At 36.0% G+C, this 16,664-nt stretch overlaps 1 protein-coding gene across 1 annotated transcript in view; it reads left to right on the forward strand.

Annotated features, from left to right (window-relative positions):
• LOC113052723 (homeobox protein cut-like 2) overlaps positions 1-16,664 on the forward strand; it is a 144,743-nt gene that overhangs the window by 73,133 nt on the left and 54,946 nt on the right.

Raw genomic sequence — 16,664 nt, forward strand, 5'->3', positions numbered from 1 at the left:
TTTTGAGATATAAAAGAAACACATAAACCAGTGTAACAGCAGAACATACTTCAAACGCAAGGAAACATCAGGGCTTAAAGACAAGACTATAAAAACCAAATAAAAATGTGAACCCGAATCAGAAGACAGAAATAAGCATGAAACGGACCACACAACAAATTACACAATAAAAGAAATTACTTGAATTTAGAACATGAGCAAAATTCCAACCAGATGTGACAAAGAGTGAAAAAAGGAATAATAGTTATTCTATTTTAAGCATTTTCATAAATGAATACATTTTATTTATTTATTTTATTTTATTAAAAAGAGTATTTATTTGTATTATATTTATGATTTATACTTTCATCATTTTATTTATAATTTAATTATAAATATATATTGTTTACTTAAAAAAATAGTTTTATTTAGATCAGAAAAAGGCAGTACAACACATAATTCCATAATCTATAAGTACTTAAAATATTTGCATTAAAGCAATGAGAAGGATATTATTATTAATATTCTTCTTCTTCTTATTATTAGTAGTAGTAATAATAAAAGTAAATGACATTTATTTGTTTGTTTGTTTGGGGGTTAAATATAATAACATTTTAATTTAATAATAAATAATATAACATTGCAATATATATAATATTAAATTGTCCTAAAAATAGACTTCATTGTCTTTATGAGAAATACAATGTATTATTTCCTTATTTTGTTTTTGTGGCGATATAAGACCTAAATATGTTCTTGACCTGTTTCCTGAGATTCATCTTTGAAGAAAGATGAGATTCTTTCTGGGAAGCTTTCTTTGGATTTCAGAAATCATATAATAATAATTTTGCATTGCATATACATCTCACTATTCATCAACGGGACACATAATGCATGTCAAATAAAGTATGATTCTTTAATTGACACACAAGTCTTTCCCACTGGTAAATGCAGCACGGTTGTGGTGTTGATGTGCACTTAATATCGTGAAGGCGGCAGCAGATATTGTAAGTCTGATTGAACAATAGTCTGTGCATCATAAAGAATTTCACCTGGTATAAGGATTCATTATTTTTCTCTCCCAGACTTCCAAAATCTCCTGTGTCGGTTTTGAACTCCCACTGTCTGTTTAGGGCAACAGAAGTCTGGAATCTCCAGAGTTTTCTTGAACATGGTGTCGAGCTCTGGAGTGTAATTTCAGTGGAATCTAAACACACTAATTGAATATCATAACTTTGTGAAGCTGCCTCTCCTAAAGGTACCTGAAATTTTAATTTAGACTTCAAAAGAGCTCCGACTTTAAAGTAAATCTATTGTTTTTCATTTAGACTCACAATTTACTCCTTTCTCTCTCTCGCAAGCGGCGTGCCGTACGTAGTTATGATTGATCTGGCAATTAAAATATGCAGAGAAGGAAAAAATATTAACCACTTCTTTGTGTTTTAGAAAACAGCCAACCGTTTTTTTTTTCTCCACCGCAGCAGATAATTAAATTTTGCACATTGATATTCTTTACGTGGCATTCATCTCCCTCATTATTTTTCCATTTTCATCTTTCTGCCGAGAGATCGATAGATTGATAAGATGATGTTGCTAATCTTAAATAATTTAAGAGGAGAAAAGTTACACTTACTTTGCTGCTGGCAAAGTGTTTGAACTTTCATTCTCCTCTGGAGTTTCACGCAATCCTTCATTCGCTCGCAAACAAAAGCCACTCGCCTTACTGTCGCTATTTCAGAGCTGGAAGAATTCATTCATTCATTGCCTTCATTGCTATTTTTCTTGGAAAATATATAAAGTAAAATGCTGCATATTACAGATCGATGGTTGTCAAGACTAATACCCCAAACTTAGAAAGAAATGGCAATTCAAAGAGAGAGCATAAAGTAGGCCAATTAGTACCTTGGGAGCGTTTTGCGGCGAGAGATAGCGACGTGTCATTTGCGCTAACGCTGAGGCCGATTGTTTATAATATGACCTGACAGTTTGGGCTCTCCAGTATCGGATTAAGCACAATACTAATTAACATTTGGCTGTGTGAGAAGCTGGTGTGGTGCTCAAAGGAGAGAGAAACACGAAACATGCATTGTGTCTTATTTTCTGCTGTAGGAAAAGGCAGGAGTCTCCATTAAACAAGTCATCTTTCTTTGACCGTTTGGATCAGAAATCTGTGGCTTCCTAAATTCGAAATCTTAAGAAATAGATGATTTGATCAAACCTCTAACCCTAAAATTTCAAGGTCAGTGCTTGGTCCTATTTGAAGTCATCCTAACAGGAGTAGTAGGGCAGTTTAATAAGCATATTTCTTAAAGGTCCCATGACATGGATTATTTCCTTTTCTTTAAATGCTTTTTAATGTTTCCTTAGGTGTATTTATATTGTTAGTATGATTTTTACATTTAAAATTTAGAAATAAAAAGCATTTTTATATCCTGACATTAGCCCTCTGGCTAGAATGCTCTGTTAGAAAGGGGCGTGTCTGCTGTGAGACTCCGAGTAAACCACAACTGTTGTGATTGGCCGACATCTTTGCATTTGAAATGCATATTACATGTGAAACCCCTCTCAAATATATATATATATATATATATATATATATATATATATATATATATATATATATATATATATATATATATATATATATTACTATTACTATTACAGCTGTCGAGATTAACGAATCGTGGAAGTGTTGATTATATAATTATTTTTTCGATCTTTTCCCATCACATGAAAGGCTGCAGTGATGAGCATTGAGTAGACAGTCTGTTTATCGCGTGGATGCAGTGATCTCGTCATTATTGCAACACGTTTTCTCTCAAACACAAACACAACTAACAGCAAACACATGAACACAGTAAGAGCTCCGTTGTGCAGCATAACAGCGTCATTCATTGTAACGGCAGTTTGGGCAAGTGTGCAGATATACTCGCGATGTGTAACAGCTCCGGAAAAAAGCGAGCGTTCTTTGATCGCTCTCTGTAGTTAAATCACAATTTAAATAACAGATTTGTTTCATGCTACTAAGAGAAACAATGTGAAGTTGATTGTTTAGTCACTGGCTTGATTCACTGATGCATAAACAGTATTAAACGATTTAGAAAGAAAGTCTGTGTGAACTTGAATGTTTAGCTACACATCAGAAATCACCGATCGCAGATCAGGCATTAATGAACACTGTTACTCACAGTTTGTGCCGGGGCTGTCGAATCCATATCATAAAAGTCTGTTTGAAACGCCTGTGCTGACATTGCGACTGAATTATATGTAAATATTTGGGCGGGCAAAGCAGAGAAAGGGGAGGTAACAATTCTCGTTACAACGTCACAACGAGGAGATTCAAGATCAGCCCGTCTGAGCTTCCATTTTCTCAAAGGCAGAGAAAGATAGAAAAATCTCAATTTACATTGATTCAAATTTCTAGAAACTTGGGGAGCATATACAGGCTAGGGGAACTCATATTAATGTTAAAAAACCTCAGAAAGTGAAATTTTCATGTCATAGGACCTTTAAATTAATTGTTCTCAGAAGCACAGTATAAAAAAACCTAAAAGAGATATTTGAAAATGAACTCCAATCAAAATTAGAAACACTTATAGATACCTCAATGTTATTGATGTAATTACTTATGTATTGATGTATTTAAATAGCAGCATTCCTCCAATTTTTGTCCAGATGACGGCCAAAGGGATGACCTTTTCAGCCGCTGCAAGAAAAGTTGGTCATTATAATGTGTGATTTCTAGAATATTGCAGCTTTACAAATAAACTAATTCATTCAAATCCCTCAAAAAAAAGCTGCTTGTTCATGTAAGAAGAAGACTGGGTAATACTGAGACCCTCAATGGGGAATCGGTTCAGCACTGCAGCTGGGATTGCTAGCCAGTTCAATACTGAAGCTGAAATACGGATCTGTCTCGGCATGTTTAAGAGAAGTCGGACTGAAAGCACACTCTGCAGTGATGAAGCCTCTCATCAGCAAAGAGAATCAAACGGCTAGACTCTCCTTTGCCGAGGAGCATGTTGTGTGGAGAGAGAACTGGTCCGAAGTTCACTTTTTAGTGATGAGAGCAAGTTTAATTTATTTGGGTCTGGTTGGAAACATTTTGTTTGGCATCAAACTTTGGAAGGACTGAACCCCAAGTGCCTGAAGAAGTCAGGGAAAGGTCATGGTTTTGGGATGTTTTCTGTACTAGCAGGACTCTTCCAATGAGTCTGCAGTAGGGCTGGGATAAACGATTATTTTTTAAACGATTAATCTAGCGATTATTTTTTCGATGCATCGATTAATCTAACGATTAATTTTTCCAGAACGATTCGATTTCGATTATCTCCCTATTAATTGACTACTAACAATTAATACATGTTGATTTACATATCTGAATGAAAAAAACATGAATTCCTTAACATTGCAATATATGTTTATTCCTCTTAAAATTACAAAATAAAAGACTGACTAAGAATTCATTACTTTGCACTTGTATAGAGATAGCATTCAATAAAACCTTGAAGCCTTGAAAACACATAGCTTACTGAAACAAGCTTACTGAACACATAGGGCCTAGCTTACTGAAAACAAGTTCTTCTTTCAGATCCAATAACAACAACTTGATGTCTAGCATTCAATAAAAAATTCAAATATTCATTCAAAAACTCTCTTTTGCCCCCACTAGTTTTAAAATGAACAGTGGGAGCCAGCAGCCTGTCATGGAGAAAAAAAAAAATCTCCAAATGCTCCACGTGAAACTTTGGTGTTCGCCCTTTTTCTATCGTGTTTAATGATTTTGATTAATATGCACATGGGAGAGAGAGAGCAAGAAGAGCTCGTGTTGTTTGAAGACTGTGAGTGCGTGCGCAGCCGGGGCTCTCTCTCGTACGTAGCAGTCATTATATTCTACATCACTCACCGATCAAATAAGGCTTTGACAGCCGCAACAAAAAAAAAGATCAATGCAGAAAAACCCCTGGATTGGTTATATAACGTTGGACAGAATGTTGATCCGGCCATCGCGTATATTCAGCGCACATAAGGTAAACGTTTTGCAAACGTTTTTTAGAGAAATAAAAACGGGTCGACGAATCGATTCGCATATTTTGCGTCAACGTATTTTTTGAGTCGACGTCATCGATGACCTCGAAGCGTTGTCCCAGCCCTAGTCTGCAGTCCTCATATAAGACAATGTCCCCACCTCACTGCGAAATGGTTAAAGCAGTTTCTTGAAGTTCCTCGGTCTAAACCCAATTTAAAATATCTGGAAAATCCATGAAGTCATTCAAAGCAGAGCTTCTAGGCTTCCTACTCATTTCTGGCAGCTGTAAGTTGTAATTTTCTTTCTTGCTCGAGTGATTACTGTTGTCTAATTTTGATAACAACATTTTGTTTTTGTGGTAATGGTACATTTTCTACATGCATTTACGCTTTAATTTGAACAAAGACATTGCATCTGTACAGTACGCCTGACTGAAAGAGCGTACGCAGTTTGCGTTCAGCTGATATTCTTTAAAATAGTGCTACGGTGATGTGGAGAGACACAAACAAGACAGAATTTTTTAATAAAGTCTATTTTTATTTTTCTTACAAAAAGTATTCTTGTCAGTTTGCAAGATGACAGGTACACATGGTTAACATACATTCACGAGTCTTTACATTTATAACATTCAACACTCAAGGAGAGACAAAACATCTTTGTTTCCATATCTGCATACTCCCTACAATGCTTGAAACTGAACAAAATAGTAGAGTTTTTTTTAGCTTTCTTTGTTTGCAATCCACTCCACTGCAGTCCTTTAATCACAATCTTGTGCACATTACCTAAACTTCCAAAATGAATGAATGAATGAATGATTTTAAATATTTACCATATCTTCACAATTAACCTCCTATCAGGTGGGAAGGGAAACTGAGCGCTCATTTCCTGATCGCATTTGCTCTCAAATATTTGTGTAACTGTTAATAATCTCTCGCTCTGGTTTCTTCTGAAGCTAACGTTTAGTTCAATTAAAGTGGCATCTATTCATCCTCTGGGTTCCTGCGGTGATGGTGATTGTCACCCTTTTAATTGGGTCTCCAGGGATTAGTGTCAAGGCCTCTTTTTCATCTTTCCCTCTTTTCCCCAGAGTAGCTATTGACCACTGACAGGTGTGAAAGGACCAGCGGGAGAACAGGTTTACATTTCTTTTGAGTGCAGAGCATCACCTTTAGTCCTGCACTGAGCTCACAGCTCTGATAAGATTTATTTTCCTTCTATCATCAAACAAACAGAGCTGGGATCAGTAGTTTGTTGTTAGAGAGAGAAACTAGCTAAAAGTAGTAATGCATTTGTAGTGATGGCAGTAGTTCAGCTTTTCATAGTTTAACTTTTCCAGTAACTAGCAAAAGTAGCCTAGTGTGACAAAATGTACATACTGCATACGCAGACTCGAGAGGTGATAATCAAACACTCTCCTAGAAATATTCTCTCTTTCGCTTTTTATTTCTGTCTCTTGGTAACACTAGGAAGTCTGAATCATTTCAGTCGTTCTGATGGTTTTAGATGATCATTGATTACATAGATTGTAGCAATTGTTTATTGTTTATTTGTTGTATTTAGTGTAATGTGTTCAGTTTTGATGCAGTCACCTTAATTGATATTTAAATTTTTTTATCACAGAAAATACTGAAAATGTAAAAAAAAGGCAGATTATAATTTTTCTTTTTTACAAATTAAAAATATTTTTCTGAATATATATATATATATATATATATATATATATATATATATATATATATATATATATATATATATATATATTCAGAAAAATATTTTGATTTATAAATACTTAGCATTTTGAAATTGACTTAATATTGTATAAATATTCAAATTACAGAAATAAATTTGATGTAAAATGTTTTTAATTGATGTGTTTGTGTGTATTTAGTATAATGTGTTCAGTCACCTTAACTGACATTGTTTTTATAATCAGAAAAAATACTGAAATATATATGTATATATTAAAGCATATTATATAATGAAATTAATATTATATATATCGTGTCTGTGTAATTTGTATTAATTTTTATTTTTATTTTTATTTATTCTTATTTTTTTTACCTATTTAAACTAAACTAGTCAAGTATAGATGGGAATGTAGGTTTAGTAGAGGATGATTGGGATCAGACATTATTTTTGGCAGAAATCCCCCTTACTTAAACCATCTTACTTTCAACCATCTTAACATAGAATCTTTTTATCATCTTAACAGTTCCCTATTGATAAAATCAAGTCCCACCCTAAATTTTTCACTTTGAATATCCTGTTACTCTCAGAAATGCATCACATAATGATGCATTTAAATGGGTTGCAAATGCTATTGCGCATTGATTTTATCAGTGTGAAATTGAGTGTTTCTAGCTAGAGTTTCAGAGCAGCTTCCCCAACATGACTTCACTGCTGTAATTGTGAGCCATTGCTTGTGTGTTTGTGTATAGCAGAGATGTGAAGGATGACTGGAGGTGCACAGAGATCTGGCGATAGTGCCGTTTTATTACTTTTCATATTGAGACCAATTTTATCCAGTGGTCTGAAGGACAGACATCTATTCCCCGACTAAATCAGCTCCGTGTCTCCGGTCCCGTTCAAACATGCATGCACAGTCACGGGCTTTTCACATGCACCGCTGTCTTGGCTTTCTTTAGTCTCTGCTTTCTTTATATCACCTTTTAATATGTCTTTTAAGATTTGGAAGAGGATTCGCAGGGATTTAATATACATTTAATTGCATCTTTTTCAGTCATGCAGATTCCTATCCTCTTTATTCACACTGTCAAATATCCATCACACGTGCAGGGTTTATCAGACGGACAGAGGACGATGTTTACCGTGGTTAATCCAGTTTACCTGCACTCCATCCGTGACCCAGAAGACTCTATTTATATTGTTTTTAAGGCTTGTTTCATCAGGGATGAGGATGTGTAATGCGAAGTGTCATTTAAATGCTAACTGCATCTATTTGACATATAAATAGCAGCACGGCTTCTTTGTGACTTTCACCGTCACGTTCCTTTTAACTGCAGAGAGGTTTTAAAATAACAATTGGTACAATAACAGGGGCTAGCAAACAATAACAGGGTGTTTCTTCAGCTTTAGGCACTTTGATCGCCCGGAACAGATTTCAGCTTATTTTTGCTACTTTTCAAATGTTTTATGTACCAATTTAATTGTTTTACTCACGTCCCAGATCCAGATTTCCAGTCTTAGAATATGAAAATTGTGTTTACTGTAACAAGGACACCATCAAATACAGTGTAACTAAGTAAAATTAACAAAAAAAAAACATCTGTTTGTCATGTCATTGTCAGATTATAAAAAATTATAACATTATTGAATTGTATTTATGTGCATTCACAGTAGTTGAAGAAATACCCACAATGCATTGCTACAATGACCCCACTGTTGTGTGACCCAACTGTTGAGATTGTGGCCTAATGTAATGTAGATTTGTTTGATTTCTCCATCTTGTGTTTTTCTGGATTTTGAATTTAGTCAATTACCACATAGTAATTGAAAATGAAATACTATTTGATAAGAAGTTGAAATTATTAGAAAACGCATAAATTAATAAGTTGAGAACTGTGACAAGTCATTTCAATTCTGACTTCAGTTGAGATATAAAGTCACATTATAACATAAAAAGTCAAAACTATCACATACTAAGTCATTATGGGACAAAAAAGGTGATAATTTAGACTTATTAGCATGTCATAACTATGTCAATGACTCATTTTAATGTAATAGTTATGGCTGCCATTTATTATTTACCAAAGCATGGTTTTCTTTTTCCTTATGTGACAGAAATGGGCCTTTCATAGAAATGTGTTTGGTAACAATCATTATTTTCGCAATTCCCTTTGGTGCTATCTTTAAAAGTGAACATGATTTGTAGATCATGAATTGATTGGATCCTGAAATATGAGTGTTGGAGAGAAAGAGTTGAAGTATAAGAGGGCTTTGTGACTAATACAGAAAGCAAAGTGGTTTTATATAAATTTTATCGTCTTTACTGTGTTTTCTTGGAAAAATAAGACCAGGAAGTGTGTATTATGCAAGTAAAGAGGGTTCAGTTTGATTTCTTGTTGACTTAAAGTCCTGTTTTTGGATGCATCATCTGGGTCACCAAGAGGAAGTGCTGTTACAGTGAATGCGTCCAGCCAAGAAACTGGCATTTAAACAGACTGAATTTACGTTATGGCTCTTAGAGTTTGGCACGGGGACGCGGCGCTCTGTGAAGGCTTTGGCCGTTGTCCAGGTGGTCACGGAGAAGGAAGTCCTAGCCTGGAGAATTATGGGACTCATCAGCGTTCACCGTAGCTCCTCTGGGTCTCGTTCTTCTCGCTGCTGATTTATACCGCGCGAGTGGAGGAACGAGGCCTCGCAGGTCATATTCATACATGCCTAAGTGGCTTGAAATTATTAGCTGCTTATCACCAGCCGATCCGCACCATTTTTCACGTGTCGGGACTTTTAAAATAACCTGCAAACACTCGCAGCCGTAAAAAGACATCATTCACACATGCAGCGTCAGTTGTGGCGAGTCTAATTTCTGATATAATGTTTTCACACAAACTAACAGACTCTTGCAGACGCTCAGGTCTAGGTTAATGCCTCTCTTTGTTCCGAGCGGCTGCTAATTCTAGCGGGTGATGACACACCTTCACGCCGCGCCGGTGATCCGTCATTTGACAGCCGACGTGAGAGCTGTGAAAGAGGAAGGATATCTCTCTGTGAAATATGCATGACATCAAAAAGCCTTAAAGGTTATTACAAATTAATAATGAGAGGATAAAGTTGTAAAAAATAGCCCGGCCGTGGTGGGTGGGGTGTTTTAATGTGTAATGTTGCATACAGCTATTGTAGATGACCACCAGAATCCTACGCTGTCGTTAGGGTCGAATAGTGAGCTTGAAAGTGGTTCATTCTTAGTTGTGGTGCTGGGCTTTTTTTAAGCATTTTTATTCATGGTTTTTATATATAATGTTTTATTCATCTTAATTTCAGTTTTAGTTAGTTTATCAAGTTAAACTAAACAAAATTCCAACTAGCTGAAATAAAATCAATTTCAGTGTTTAAGTTTAAATAGTTTTTTTTAATTAATTTTTAATTAAGTTAACTTTTATTTTAGTTTTACATTGGTTTAATTGTTTAGTTATTGTTAAGTTGAATAGTTTTTAATAATTTTTATTTTATTTATTTATGCTTTAGTTATTTTAGTAGTGGAATTAGAAAGTTTTTTATTTATCTTATCAGTCAACCTTTTTCCTTTATTTTACCATTTATAAGTAACTAAAACTTGAATAAAATCAATAATATATTCATATATATATATATATATATATATATATATATATATATATATATATATATATATATATATATATATTTTTTTTTTTTTTTTTTTGATAATTTTACTACATCTAACAAAAAATTCTAAATTTCGCCCCGGCAACTTACTGAAATAAAACAAGTTTAAGTTTAATGCTTTATTTCAGTTAACATTTATTTTATGTCTTTTTGTTTTTTTAGGTAAGTCTGAAGCCTGAAATGTTCTGCTTGAACATTATACTTACTCCCTAAAAAGATTTAGGACTGACAGTTAAATACCAGCTGACCCTAATTGCAGTGCAATAAGCAGTCTTCATCAGTTTTTGTTCTTAGGATCTATGACTGACATGAGATGAGATATCAAGGTTTCTATAAACTTTTAATGCTAATTAGGCTATATTAAAACGATAGAGCCTGTGCACATGACTTAAACAGATGCCAGAGTATTTAGGGAAAAAATCACTAGTCTTTCAGACTCTACTGACTTAATATGAAAAACATTGTTTTACTCGTCACAAGTACATTTCTCTGAACAACTATCTCTGCAGCTCTCACTGCTGTTTGGGAGTCTGCTCGTATTCCTGTGACAGCACAAAAGACGGCGGCGTTTCTCTGCTGACATCTTCAAGTTCACTGAAGCTTCACTAAACAAGGAGCTGAAGCCTCTGTAGGTTTGAGTCACAGAAAATCACTCGTCGCCGCCGTTATTTTTTCATAATCTTTCCTCGCGCTCTCATCTCCGAAGTGACTCGAACTGTCGCCCCTGAACACTTCACAATAATGACGGAAGACACTGTACAAAATTGGCTTGTTTATGGTGGTAATGTTAGCTGTCTGTTCCGGTGTCGCTCTCGTCGGAGATGCGATCGCTCCAGCCGGTTTGAAGTGAATTTGCCGGGCGACTACCTGGAAACATCAACAGTCATTAATTATGCAAAACTCCCCTCGCAGTGGGAGCCAAAGAGCTGCTCGCATCGGTGGAGACGACTCCTATTAGAGTCAATGTGCTCCACAATGAGCCCCTGCTGCCTCGGGCCCCGTGCATACGCTCCAACAGACTGACACATCCATACTCTTTCTAGTCAATCCTCTCAAAGATGCAGTTTTATTGCGTTTGTGTTGCGTTTAACCGAAGATGAGACGCAGAGCGTTCCCGTCCCGCCGCAGCCCCTTCATCAGTCACACAGTAATTCCCGCCGCTGCCACACTGTATTTCTGTTCCCTCTCTGCCGTCTGATTGCCTGTGTACCGCCGTTTCGGCTCAGATGTAAAAACGGAGGGAATGTGACAGACCTGACATGTAATATTTCACTCTCCGATGGCTGCCTGTGACATTTGACATTATTATAAAGTACTTTCAGCTCGGCTTCAGTGGTCTGTGAGAACTAGATCCTTCTTGAGGTGTTTCACTGGGCGCTTTAAGACTTGTGTTAGCTTCCAATTAGACTGTGAAAGGGGCATACCATGGTATTTTGGTGCATACCATGGTACTGAATGATTGCTGATTTTATTTGCCATTGTATTTTTATAATGTATTACAATGGTGACCTAAGCTCAAGAGGATTGAATAAAATAAAAAAAACTAATGGCGACTTCTGACATCTATCTGTCTGTCTGTCTGTCTGTTTGTGTCTTTCTTTCTTTCTTTCTGTCTGTGTGTGTGTGTGTGTGTTTGTTGTGTGTTTGTTGTGTGTCTGTCTGTCTGTCTGTGTCTGTCAGTGTGTGTGTGTGTGTGTGTGTGTGTGTGTCTGTCTGTGTCTGTCTGTCTGTCTGTCTGTGTCTGTCTGTCTATTTCTGTCTGTCTGTCTCTCTGTCTGTCTGTCAGTGTGTCTGTCTGTCCGTCTGTCTGTGTCTGTCTGTCTGTCTGTCTGTCTGTGTGTGTGTGTGTGTGTGTGTGTGTGTGTGTCTGTGTTTGTGTGTGTGTGTGTGTGTGTGTTTGTGTGTGTGTGTGTGTGTCTCTGTCTGTCTGTCTGTCTGTCTGTCTGTCTGTCTGTCTGTCTGTCTGTCTGTCTGTCTGTCTGTCTGTCTGTCCGTCTGTGTCTGTCTGTCTGTCTGTCTGTCTGTGTGTCTGTGTGTGTGTGTGTGTGTGTGTGTGTGTGTGTCTGTCTGTCTGTGTGTGTGTGTCTGTCTGTGTGTGTGTGTTTGTGTGTGTGTGTGTGTTTGTGTGTGTGTGTGTGTGTGTGTCTCTGTCTGTCTGTCTGTGTCTTTCTGTCTGTCTGTGTCTGTCTGTCTGTCTGTCTGTCTGTCTGTCTGTCTGTCTGTCCGTCTGTCTGTGTCTGTCTGTCTGTCTGTCTGTCTGTGTGTCTGTGTGTGTGTGTGTGTGTGTGTGTGTCTGTCTGTCTGTGTGTGTGTGTGTGTGTGTGTGTGTGTGTGTGTGTTTGTGTGTGTGTGTGTGTGTGTGTGTGTCTCTGTCTGTCTGTCTGTGTCTGTCGGTCTGTGTCTGTCAGTGTGTCTGTCTGTGTCTGTCTGTCTGTGTCTGTCTGTCTGTCTGTCTGTGTGTGTGTCTGTCTGTCTGTCTGTCTGTGTGTGTGTGTGTGTGTGTGTGTGTGTCTGTCTCTGTCTCTGTCTCTGTCTGTCTCTGTCTGTCTGTCTGTGTCTGTCTGTCTGTCTGTCTGTCTGTCTGTGTCTGTCTGTCTGTGTCTGTCTGTCTGTCTGTGTCTGTCTGTGTCTGTCTGTCTATCTGTGTGTGTGTGTGTGTGTGTCTGTCTCTCTGTCTGTGTCTGTCCGTCTGTGTCTGTGTCTGCCTGTCTCTCTGTCTGTCCCTGTCTCTGTCTGTCTGTTTGTCTGTGTCTGTCTATCTGTCTGTCTGTTGGTGTTGATTGAGGCCAGGTAATGATGCTTCTGGTTTTAGCTTGGCGCTGACGGTGTATGTGTGTGTATGTGTGTGTGTTTCTCTTCAGCATCATCTGTGCTCTGTGAGCCTCTCGTTCATCAGAGTTTTTTGCTTTGAGCGGATGCTCTGTTGGTGTGATGTCCTGTTACAGTGAAACAAAGGCAACGTTGACACTGGTAATTAATTAGGCTATTACGCCTTCTGCAATGATAATTGCCTGGCTGGAAAGTCACCAGCTCCGTGAGGGAGAGGAGCCGCGGTGGGCCAGATCCATCCATCACGGACCAGACCCTCTCTTTCTTTCTCCACGGCGCTGCTTCACCTTGACTGGCACCCAAGTGCTCATAATGGATGAGCGGTGTAAAGTGATACATGGAGAGATCGGTGCATACAGCATGCTGTGTATGTTGGGTCTCGTCTGCGATAACTCTTGAGGTTTCTGAGGGTCATTTTCTGGCCCTCGATTCACTCACAGGACAGGGTGATTACATGAAGCATTACCGTGTTCATGCTTTATTTTGCCTTAATTGTATGGCAACAGAGAGGCCAAAGATTCATAATGCACATTTAAACATACATGGATGCTGATCAACTTGTCTATTTTTGTAGAACATTATGAGAAATTTGAGATCTTTTTTTTCTATTTTCTATTATTTTCAACAAAAATGGTCTATTTTAATTTTTATTGGAATGTTTTTAATCCCTGGTCAGAATACATTGCTGTACTTTTGAATGGGTATAATGGGATAAATATGTTTATTGTCCTCCTGGAATCTACCAGCAGCTAACTGCTTAATCTTATTGACAAGTTCAATTGAGAATTTAACATGAATGTCTTGAGTTTTTTTCAGTTTGTCATGCTTCTTCTTTAACGACAGCATGATGATCGTGTTCTCCAGTATGATCTGAGGTGATACAGTGAGCATAAAACCTGACAAAGAGTCACATGATCAGTCAACTAGTCTAGCAATAGAGCAGAATGTAAAATTTCGTTGTTGTTTTGAGTTAGTCAAAACTGTGAAACTTCATCTATTTCCAGGTTTAAATGGTATTCTCAGACTTTTAGACCCACTGATTTAATCAGAAGCATTGTTCATTTCTTTACCTGTATATTTCCATCTCTCCATTCATCTCTGTTCTTATTCTTTTTAATCTTGCACATTTACACATGATCTCAAACTCTCTAATCTAGCTGCATGTTCTAGTTCTGACTGAGGTTTCCTCCAGCTGAGGTCATGTACACCTCAACCATCGATAGACTGGGTTCGGTTAAAAGTGTCTCATTTGTTTGAAGGTACAGAGACTTGAAATAACGACTTGTGATCAGTTGTGCGTGTATGTTACAGTAACCCTTGGCTCTGGTGCTCTGAAGAGGTTAGAGGGCTTGAGTCTCAGGGTTTAATGTCTATTCCTGTGAATCTCGTCTGGATTTAGAGCTGAACTGGGATCTGTCTTAAACTCTGCCAGACTGTCTTCTCTCGAGCATGTGTGGGGATTTTGTCTGAACTGAGATCAGTATCTGAAGCTGTACTTCTGCTGTACTTCCCAGATCTGGCTCTTGGTAGAGCAGGGTTTCCCAAGCGGTTTCGTCAGCTGAAATATTGACTTGAAGTACTGTACCTCTGAGTTAACATTTAACAACACATCTAATGCTGGTTAATGATCAAAGAGTTAAACAGTAAATGTTTTATTTTGATTGTTTTGATTTTACAATTATTTATACGGCTGCACAACTTGGCCAAAAAAATTATATTGCAATAGAACATTTCATATGATATGAAAATGTCTCATATTTTTGCTGATTATTATTATTATTTCTACAATTTATTTATATAATTAATTATAAAAATGATATACAAATCTATAATTGTTGTAAATTAGTGCTGTAATGTAAAATAAAGTGTTTTTATTATTATAAAATAATTAAGTAGTACCCTATGATATTACCAATATTTGTCTTAAATTCTTCATAAAGTAGCTATGTAAACTTTATAATTATTTTAGATATTTATTTTCTAATAATTGTATAATAATGTAATATTAATTTTATTTTATAAATTAATTATATTTGTAAAATGTATTTATATAATTATAAAAAATAAAGACAGAAACATATTAGTGTTGAGTTACAGTTGCATTTAAAAAAAAAAAAACAATTTGATAATTATAAAAATATTTTTGTTATATGCTACATATTCCCAATATTTGTCATAAATTCTACACTTTTAATGCATTCAAATCTTCAAGTCTTTAAACTGAGTTAAAAGTGATGAAAGTCATATAATTTTGGTTTAATTGTACAGCTCTGTTTATTTATTTTAAGTTTACTTTTGATTTTAGCTCATTATTGGCTTTTTAACAACTCTGGAAACCCCTTGCAGTTCCTGTATGAAGCCCCATTTGGGAGACAGTAGTGTAGAGTGTGTCTGGTCTCTCAGAGGGCAGTGTGTTTCTCCAGCTGGTACTGTCACAGTGCGTGTGTGTGTGTGTGTGTGTGTGTGTGTGTGTGTGTGTGAGTGACACAGGCTGCTGATCAGAATTGACGTGGGCACTGGATATGTGTCAGGACTTCGATTGCTCATTTCTCTCTGCGCTTCAGAGACAGCAGCTGCTTTTTCACACCGTCCATCACAAACTTCACAGCCAGATTTCTATCATTATGATTATAACTCATAGTTTGCTTTATGTATGTGCTTAAAATATTGTCAGAATATAGATGATCTTTTATCACCTTTGTTCATTGTCTATGTTAAGGATGCTCTGGGCCTGGAGTACTTATTCTGATGGCAGAATAAATGACCGGTCAGGTCAGGTTTATAGGTCAGATCAGTCACGTTTATGTTTGGGCAAGTTGTACATTTTAATATATATATACACACACACACACACACACACACACACACACACACACACACACACACATATATATATATATATATATATATATATATACAAAATCTATTTTATAATTTGATATAATTATTTTTTATATACTTTACATTTTCTAATGTTATACTTAATAATACATTTTATATAAAATATTTAGTATACATATAATTCATAGATCTTTTATACATTTTATAGTCTTTTTCATATTTCTACATTATTATGTTACCATAAGTTATTTTAATAATTTCATACATATAGAACGTATAGAATATGTACATACTTATAGAATTTTTAGAATTCATAATAATTTAGTTTAGAATAAAATTATATCAATTAAGTTAAAACCAAACATTTGTATTAATTATATAATAGAATTAACAGTGATCATTAATAAATCATTGGATAAATTCTATAATAATATATAATATAATCTTTTTTCCTATTTCTATGTTTCATAATGGCAGGTTCATTTGTGACAATTTATTATTTTACATTTTACCATTTTGTCTTCCCCATTAAAAAAAAAAAATTATATATATATATATTAGGGGTGTAACGGTTCACAAAATTCACGGTTCGGTTCGATACGATACACTGATGTCACGG

Source organism: Carassius auratus, chromosome 33, assembly GCF_003368295.1.
Source record: "Carassius auratus strain Wakin chromosome 33, ASM336829v1, whole genome shotgun sequence".
Lineage (NCBI taxonomy): Eukaryota > Metazoa > Chordata > Actinopteri > Cypriniformes > Cyprinidae > Carassius > Carassius auratus.